The sequence below is a fragment of the Panthera uncia genome, unplaced genomic scaffold (assembly GCF_023721935.1).
Source record: "Panthera uncia isolate 11264 unplaced genomic scaffold, Puncia_PCG_1.0 HiC_scaffold_290, whole genome shotgun sequence".
Taxonomy (NCBI): domain Eukaryota; kingdom Metazoa; phylum Chordata; class Mammalia; order Carnivora; family Felidae; genus Panthera; species Panthera uncia.
In genome coordinates, this window is record NW_026059419.1 from 1 (window position 1) to 8,402 (window position 8,402).

Sequence of the window (8,402 nt, forward strand, 5' to 3'; positions counted from 1 at the left end):
ACCTTTACTGCTTTTTCCCACCCAAAGTGCTGCCTGTGGCAACCACCGGCCTATTCTTTGTATCTGTGAGCTTGATGATGTTTTTTGTTTTTTAAAATTCCACATAGAAGACTTAGTATTTGTCTTTCTCTCTTTGTTTCACTTAACATAATGGCCTCACAGTCCATCCATGTTGTCACAAATAACAGGATTTCCTTTTTTTGTGAACACTATTCCATTGTATATACATACCACATCTTTATCCATTCATCTGTTGATGGATAGATTGCATCCATATTTTGTCTGCTGAAAATAACGATGCAGTGAAAGTTGGGGTGGCATATATTTTTTCCAATTAGTGGTTTTTGTTTTCTTCACATAAATACCCAAGAGTGGAATTTCTGGACCATGTGGTGATCTGTTTTTAATTTTTTGAGGAACTTCCATACTGTTTTCCATAGTGCCTGTACCAATTTGGATTCTCGCCAACAGTGCACAAGGGTTTCTTTCCTTTTTTTACACGTTCTTGACAATACTGTAAAACCTTGGGTTGCAAGTAACTTGTCCTGCAAGTGTTTTGCAAGATGATCAAACATTTCTAATAAATTTTAACTTGATAAACAAGCAAGTCTTGAAACATGAGTAGTAGATGACACCGAATTTTACATGATCACAACTGAGCCAGTGGTTCTTCTCTCTTTCTCACTGAGGGATTGTGGGTGATCGTCTCCCATGCTTGGATGCTCAGTCTCAGGCTGCAGTGTTTGGCAGAAATCAGTGGTTTTTCACAACGTTGGAAGGTACCCACAACTGGTACTAGTGTGTTTTTTGTCACTTCAAAGCACTTATGGGTAGCCCCTTACTTTTGTGTACAAGAGTAAGCTTAGGAATGCTCTGCTTCATTCTAGGTCAGGCTGCCTGCAGATGTAGACCCTTTCCTCTGCTGCCTTATTGCCAGTTACATTAAGTACAGTATATGACAAGAGTTTATTAATACTGCATTGTAGTCAACATGCATGTGAGCATATACAATGGCCCCCATGCAGAAAAAGGTTGAAAAGAAAGGCGGAAGAAGGAGATGATTATGGTGGAAGTTAATAAGGAAATCATTGAGAAGTACAAATGATGTATGTGAGCAGCCAAAATTATAAGATTTTATAAGAAGTCTACGTCTGCATCTAGTCTACAGAAGAGGAAGAGAAGAAGGCAGACGAATCCCTCACTTCAAATGAGATTAGGGAGATGTATAAAATGTGGGAAACAGTGCAAAATTTTGTAGAAAAGCACCACCCAAATAAGGCCGTAGAAGTGTGAATGATGAATCTGTTTAATGACAATGCTATGTTACATTTACACGAAATCTTCAAAAGGAGGCAAAAGGAAGTATCATTGAATAGGTTCCTTGTTAAAGTTACATGAAAAGAAAAAGTTTCCATCAAGCCAATAGATAGCAGTGATTCTGTTAGTGAAAGTTGTCCTACACAATAATCCACCTCTTTTGTCTCCCTCACACCACCCACGAAAGTTTTTAAAGGTAAGTGCAGGCTAATTTGTTTATTTTCCTTTATATTTTGTATTTTGTTTTTTATTTTGTATTACAGTATTGTAATCATTTTTATATGAATATTTTTGGGCTGTAGATTGAATCATCTGAGTTCTTAGGGGGAAATTGCTTTGGTATATAAGTGCTTTATTAGAGGCATGTTTCTGGAACAAAGTATGCTTGCAAACCAAGATTTTACTGTACTTCTTATTGTTTGTATTGATTATAGCCATTCTAACAGGTATGAGGTGATACCTCATTGTGGTTTTGATGTGTATTTCCCTGATAATGAGTGATGATGAGCATCTTTTCATGTGTCTCTTGGCCATCAGTATGTTCTTTGGAAAAATGCTCAGTTTTTAGTCAGGTTGTTTTTCTACTATTGAGTTGTATGAATTCTTTATATGTTTGGATATTAACCTTTATGAAATACGGGATTTACCACTTAGTGTATTGCCTTTTCATTTTATGGATGGTTTCCTTTGCTGTGCAGATGATTTTTAGCATGATACAGTTGTACCTGTTCATTTTTGCTTTTGTTGCCTTTACTCTTACAGTCAGATCCAAAAACTCAAAGGCCAAGACCAGTATCGAATAGTGTACCATGTTTGTTTTCTTCTAGGAGTCTTACAGTTTCAGGTCTCACATTCAAGTTTTTAATCCATTTTGAGTTGATTTTTGTGTATGATGTAAGATTGTAGGTCTAATTTCATTCTTTTGCATGTGGTGGTCATTTCCCCACAATCATTTATTGAAGGGAATGTCTATCCTTTCCCTGTTCTATATTCTTGACATTTTTGTTGTAAGTTAATTGATTAGTTGACCACATATACCTGGGTCTAATTCTGGGCTCTCTCTGATGTGGTCTCTTCATCCATGTGTCTGTTTTTAAGTCAACACTATACTGTTTTGATTATACCTTCAGCCCCTGGTCTCTCTTCTTCTAGAATTCCTATGATACAGATATTGTTCCGTTTGATTGCATCACTTAGTTCTCTAATTCTCCCTTCATACTCCTGGATTTTTTTATCTCTCTTTTTCTCAGCTTCCTCTTTTTCCATGATTTTATCTTCTAATTCACCTATTCTCTCCTCTCCCTCTTCAATCCATGCTATGGCAGCCTCCATTTTATTTTGCATCTCATTTACAGCATTTTTTAATTCTTCATCACTATTTTTTAGTCCCTTGATCTCTGTAGCAATAGATTCTCTGCTGTCTTTTATGCTTTTTTCAAGCCCAGCAATTAATTTTATGACTATTTAAAAAAAATTTTTTTTAATGTTTATTTATTTTTGAGACAGGGAGAGACAGAGCATGAACAGGGGGAGGGTCAGAGAGAAGGAGATACAGAATCTGAAACAGGCTCCAGGCTCTGATCTGTCAGCACAGAGCCCAACGCGGGGCTCGAACTCACGGACCGCGAGATCATGGCCTGACCCGAAGTCAGCCGCTTAACCAACTGAGCCACCCAGGCGCCCCTCAGCTTTTCACTATTGAGTATGATGTTAGTAGGGCTTGTCATACAGCCTTCATTATGTTCAGGTACATAACATATACCCACTTTATTATTTTTATCATAAATGGATGTTGAATTCTGTCATGTTATTTCTACATCTTTTGAGATGATCATAGGATTTTTGTTTTCTTTTGTTTATATGATATATCATGTTGATTAATTAGTAGATGTTGAACCACCTTGCATCCCTGAAACAATACCCACTTGATTGTAGTGAATGAGAACTTTAATGTATTGTTGAATTTGGTTTGCTAATATTTTACTGAGAATTTTTGCATCTACATTCATTAGGGATGTTGTCCTATAACTGTCTTGTGGTATTCTTGTGTAGTGTTTGTATCAGGGTAATACTGACTGTGTAAAATGAGTTTGAAAGTATACCTATCACTTCTATTTTTTTGAAAGAGTTTGAGAAATATTTGGTAGAATTTACCAGTGAAGGCATCTGGTCTTGGACTTTTGTTTGTTGGGAGATTTTTGATTACTGATTCAATCTCTTTACTAGTAATCAGTCTGTTAAAATTTTTTATTTCTTCATGATTCAGTCTTGGATGGTTGAATGTTTTTCTAGGAATTTATCCATTTCTTCTAGGTTGTAAAATTTGTTGGCATATAATTGTTCCTTGTAGTAGTTTGTGCTTGTTTGTATTTAGTTGTAACTTCTGAGTTTGAGTCCTCTTCTTTTTTTTTTTTTTTTTTTTTTGTTGCTGAGTTTTGCTAAAGGTTTGCCAATTTTATTTATCTTTTCACAGAACCAGCTCTTAGTTTCATTGATCATATCTATTTAACTTCTATCCACTCTGTTGTTTCCTTTCTTCTACTAACTTTGCACCTAACTTGTTCTTATTTTTCTGGTTCCATAAAGTGTAATGTTAGGTTGTTTATTTTAGATTTTTCATCTTTCTTGAGATTAGTATTTATCTCTGTGAACTTTCTTTGAACTACTTTTGCTATATCCCATAAGTTTTGGTACGTTGTATTTCCATTTTCAGTTGTCTCGAGGTATGTTATTATTTCTCCTTTAATTTCTTCATTGACCCATTCGTTGTTCAGTAGAATGTTGTAATATCCACATATTTGTCAATTTTCCAGTTTTCTTTTTGTAACTGATTTTTAGTTTCATACTATTGTGGTTGGAAAAAAATGATTGATATAATTTCAATCTTCTTAAACTTAGTAGAACTTGTTTTGTGGCCTAAAATATGATCTATTCTGGAGGTTGTTCCAAATGCACTTGAGAAGAATGTGTATTCTGCTGCCCTGGATAGAATATTCTGTATATATCTGTTCAGTTAATCTGGTAAATGTGTTGTGTAAGTCCAGTGTTTCCTTATTGATCTGTCTGGATGATCTGTTATAAAAATCAGGTATGAAAGTTCCATACTATTAATGAATTGCTGTCTGTTTCTCCCTTTAGGTCTATTAATACTTGCTTTATATATTTAGATGCTTCTAGTTTGGGTGCACAAATATTTACAAACGTGACATCTTTTTTATGGATAGATCCCTCTCCCATTATCTAATGCCTTTTTGTTTATTTTTTTATTATAATCTTTGCTTTAAAGTCTATTTTATCTAAGGATAGTTACTCCAGCTTTCATTTTGTTTCCATTTACATGGAATATCTTTTTAATCCCTTTACTTTCAGTCTGTGTATGTCCTTATCTGAAATGAGTCTCTTGTAGGCAGTATATAGAGGTGCCCCCCTCCCCGCTTTTAACCCATTTAGCCACTCTTGTCTTTTGATTGTAGAATTTAGCCCATTTGTATTTAAAGTAATTATGATGGGTATGTGCTTATTGCCATTTTGTTCATTGTTTTCTAGCTGTTTTGTAGTTTCTCTTTTTCTGTTCCTTTCTTCTCTTGGTTTTTTCCTTTGTGGTTTGTAATTTTGTTAGTGGTATGCTTAGATTCTTTTCTCACAAAACTGTTTGGTTGCCACAGCTGGAGCCTGGGTCCTCTGCATGGAGACTCTAGTATGGGTCTTTACAAGCTGGTCAGTGAATTCCTTATTGATAGGGAGACTTGGTGAACACAGCCTCTTTCCAGAGGTCAGGAGTGAGCTAGCAGTAGGTCTTGGAAATGGCATCAAAAGTGGCCTTGGTGAAGTTGCCCAGAGTGGCAGTGTAGCCTCTGGCCAGGATGTAGCAGTTGTCAATACCAGCCATCATCAGTAGCTTCTTGGGCATGGGCTGAGACAATACCAGTGCCTCTGGGGTCAGGGCTGAGGTGCACCAGCACAAAGCCACAGCGGCCAGTCACCTTGCATGGGATAGTGCGGGATTGCGGGTCTTGTTCCCCCAGTAGCCTTGCTGCATGAGGATGTTGGATCACTTGACCGGGATGATGGCCCTACAGATGGCAGTAGCTACCTCCTTAGAGCACTTAACATCCAGCTCAATGTGTCCATTATAATCTCTGATGGCAGCAAATGCCTAGAACCTAGTCTGCTTACTGGCAGGAGTCTGCTTTTGCATGGGCAGAATCTTCAAAATTCAACCTTAAGGGATGTCCCCAGGAAGATAATGATCTCAGATTCCTTGATGGGCAGGGAGAAGAGATAGATCTCCTCCAGGGACTCAGTCTTCATGTTTGTGACCAGGTGGCCCAGGTTGGTGATGAGCAACCACTCCTCGTCCTCTGTGAGTTCCATGGCCTCGTCCCTGGTCCAGTTGCTGCAGCTGAAACTTCCATGGAAGCCACTGCGACCTCCCATTCCAGGGCCCCTATCCCCTTTTAGAGCACTGACATCATCTGCCATTTGTTTGCTTGGAGAAGAATCTCCTTTCTCACAGTTTTTTGGAAATCAACTATAGATTTTTGTTTGGTGGTTCCCATGAGGCTTAGTATATTAACCTCCATTTGTAACTGTATTTTAAGTTGATAACTTAAGTTTAAATGCATTCGAAAACTCCTCATTTTTACTTCCTCTACCCCATGTTTTATGGTTTTGATGTCACATTTTACATACTTTTATCTTGTGTATTCCTTAACTACTCATTATAGTTATTTTTACTACTTTTGCCTTTTAACCTTTATGTTAGCTTTATGAGTGATAAATCCACCATTTTTACCATGTGTTTACCTTTACTAATGAGAGTTATACTTTCATATCTTTTCTTTCTTTCTTTTTTTTTAATTTATCAAAATAGTTTTCTTTTAAAAAGCTCCCACTGCTGACAGCCCCACTGGCTGGCTCTCCATCATCTCCCTCCCCAGCCTGGACATAGCTGGAGGGGTCCTGAGCGGCCCAAGTGCCTTTGCATCTTTCCTACCCAGGACATCTTGGAGGGCAGGAAGGAGAGTGCCCTGAGGTCCATAGTGGATGGATGCTTGTCTTCATGACTATTCCATGCCCAGGATGTAGTTGATGGCTACACCAGGCCAATGATGACAGGCTACCAGGCTACCAAGTATTGAAGCCAATCCAGCAGTTGCCCATACATGATGTGAGGCCTCTCCCAGTGGGTGCTGAACATCCTTTTGAGGTTCACCTTCTCTTTGCAGTGGGACATGTCTGCTTATTTCCCATAATGCACCAGCCAAGGATGCAGAACTCCTGGAATACGTGATTGCAAGACAGCTTATATATGTTCTTGATGACACATTCTTCACTGACATCCACAAAGATCTGCTGCCCACACACGGCACATACGCTGTCAGAGAGGTGTTTAATAGGCATGCCCAACTCACTATAGAACCCTACGGTAGATGCCATGTAATCTGAACATGTTTCTGCAGAGTCTTCTTCAAGTACCCCATAGTAGTGGCCACTGAAGAGGAGAGAAATGCCAAAGTCCATGGCATCTTCTGATTTGATTTTGAATAATAAGTTGAGATCAAAGAGGGTAAACATGAAGCCACATAGCCAACAATGATGGCGGTATAGCTGCTTTTATAGATTAATAGGAACCGCTTACAAACTAACCTTGGAGTTGTCTGTACTAGCAATGAAGATGGTGGCAGTGTTGGAGGTTGAGGTTGGAGGAGTGTTGCCGGGGAACGGGAGCTGGAAGAGGTTGATATGTCAGACCTCTCCCCAGAGGAGCAGTGGAGGATTGAGCACACATGTGTGTATACCGAGTACTGTGGCCATGAAGCCATGCACACTGAAATGATCCTCATCCTCATGGCTACTTTGGTGGTGGCCCAGCTGCTCCTGGTGCAGTGGAAACAAACACTTTTGCTCCTGCTAAATGGTGACCCTTTTTCAGATGTGGGTTTTTCCCCTTCTATTTCACAGTGAAACTGCATAGGTGGAGGTTCCTAATGATATGGATCTTGTTCTCTGCTGTCACAGCTTTTGTCGCCTTCCAAGCCACCTGAGAACTGCTGGTACAGACAACCCCAAGGTTGATTTCATATATTTTCTTGTTTTGAATTTGCACTTTTTATTTTCAGCTTAAAAAAGTCCTGTTAACATTTATTGTAATGCTGGTTTAGATTAAGTCTTTTAGGTTTTCTTTGTCTGGGAAACTCTTTATCTCTCCAATTCTGAATGATGATTTTACTGGTAGAGTGTTTTGCTTGGAAGTTTATTTCCTTTCAGCACTTTGAATATATCTGGCTTGAATAGTTTCTGCTGAAAAATCTGCTTATAGTCTGGGTTGTGTTTTGTTTTTGTTTTAGTTTTTTTGTACTTATAGTTTTCTCTTGCTGCTTTTAAGATTATCTCTCTCCCTGTCTTTAACTTTTGACATTTTAATTATAAAGTGTCTTGGTGTGGATCTCTTTGGGTTCATCTTATTTGGAACTTTCTGGGCTTTCTGGACCAAGATGTCTCTTTCCTTCTCTGGGCTAGGGAAATTTTCAGCCATTATTTCTTCAAATAAGTTTTCTACCCTTTTCTCTGTCATCTCCTTCTGCAACAGATATAATGTGAATGTTAGTCTGTTTTCCAATTACTTCCTGAGGCTGTCTTCACTTTTTTTCATTCTCTTTTTGCTGCTCTGATTGGGTGATCTCCAGTGCCCTGTCTTGAGTTCAGTTGATTCCTCTGCTTTATTCAGTCTGCTGCTGAACCCCTCTGGTGCATTTTTTTTGACTTTCGTTTGGTTCTTTCTTATATTTTCTAACGCTTTTTTTGACATTCTGACTTCAAAAAAGTGTTTATTCTTCTCCCAAGTTCAGTAAGTATCTTTATGATTATTACTTTGAATTCTTTATCAGGTAACTTACCTACCTCTGTTTCATAAGGATTCTTTTCTGAGGCTTTATCTTAATTTTTCACTTACAACACATTCCTGTTTCTTCATTTTGCTGTGTATTAGCTGAAACAGTCACCTCTCCCAGTCTTGAAGGAATGGTCTCTTGTAGGAAATGAACTTTGACATTCAACCTTATCCTAGTCCTTTGTTGTCTCTT

General features: G+C 38.2%; 2 pseudogenes; both read right to left on the reverse strand.

The window, feature by feature from the left end:
- Nucleotides 1-4,686: 4,686 nt before the first annotated feature.
- LOC125917908 (40S ribosomal protein S2-like) lies at nt 4,687-5,758 on the reverse strand (annotated as a pseudogene).
- Nucleotides 5,759-5,794: 36 nt separating this feature from the next.
- Nucleotides 5,795-7,292, reverse strand: LOC125917909 (RING finger protein 121-like; annotated as a pseudogene).
- Between the last annotated feature and the right edge of the window lie 1,110 nt (nt 7,293-8,402).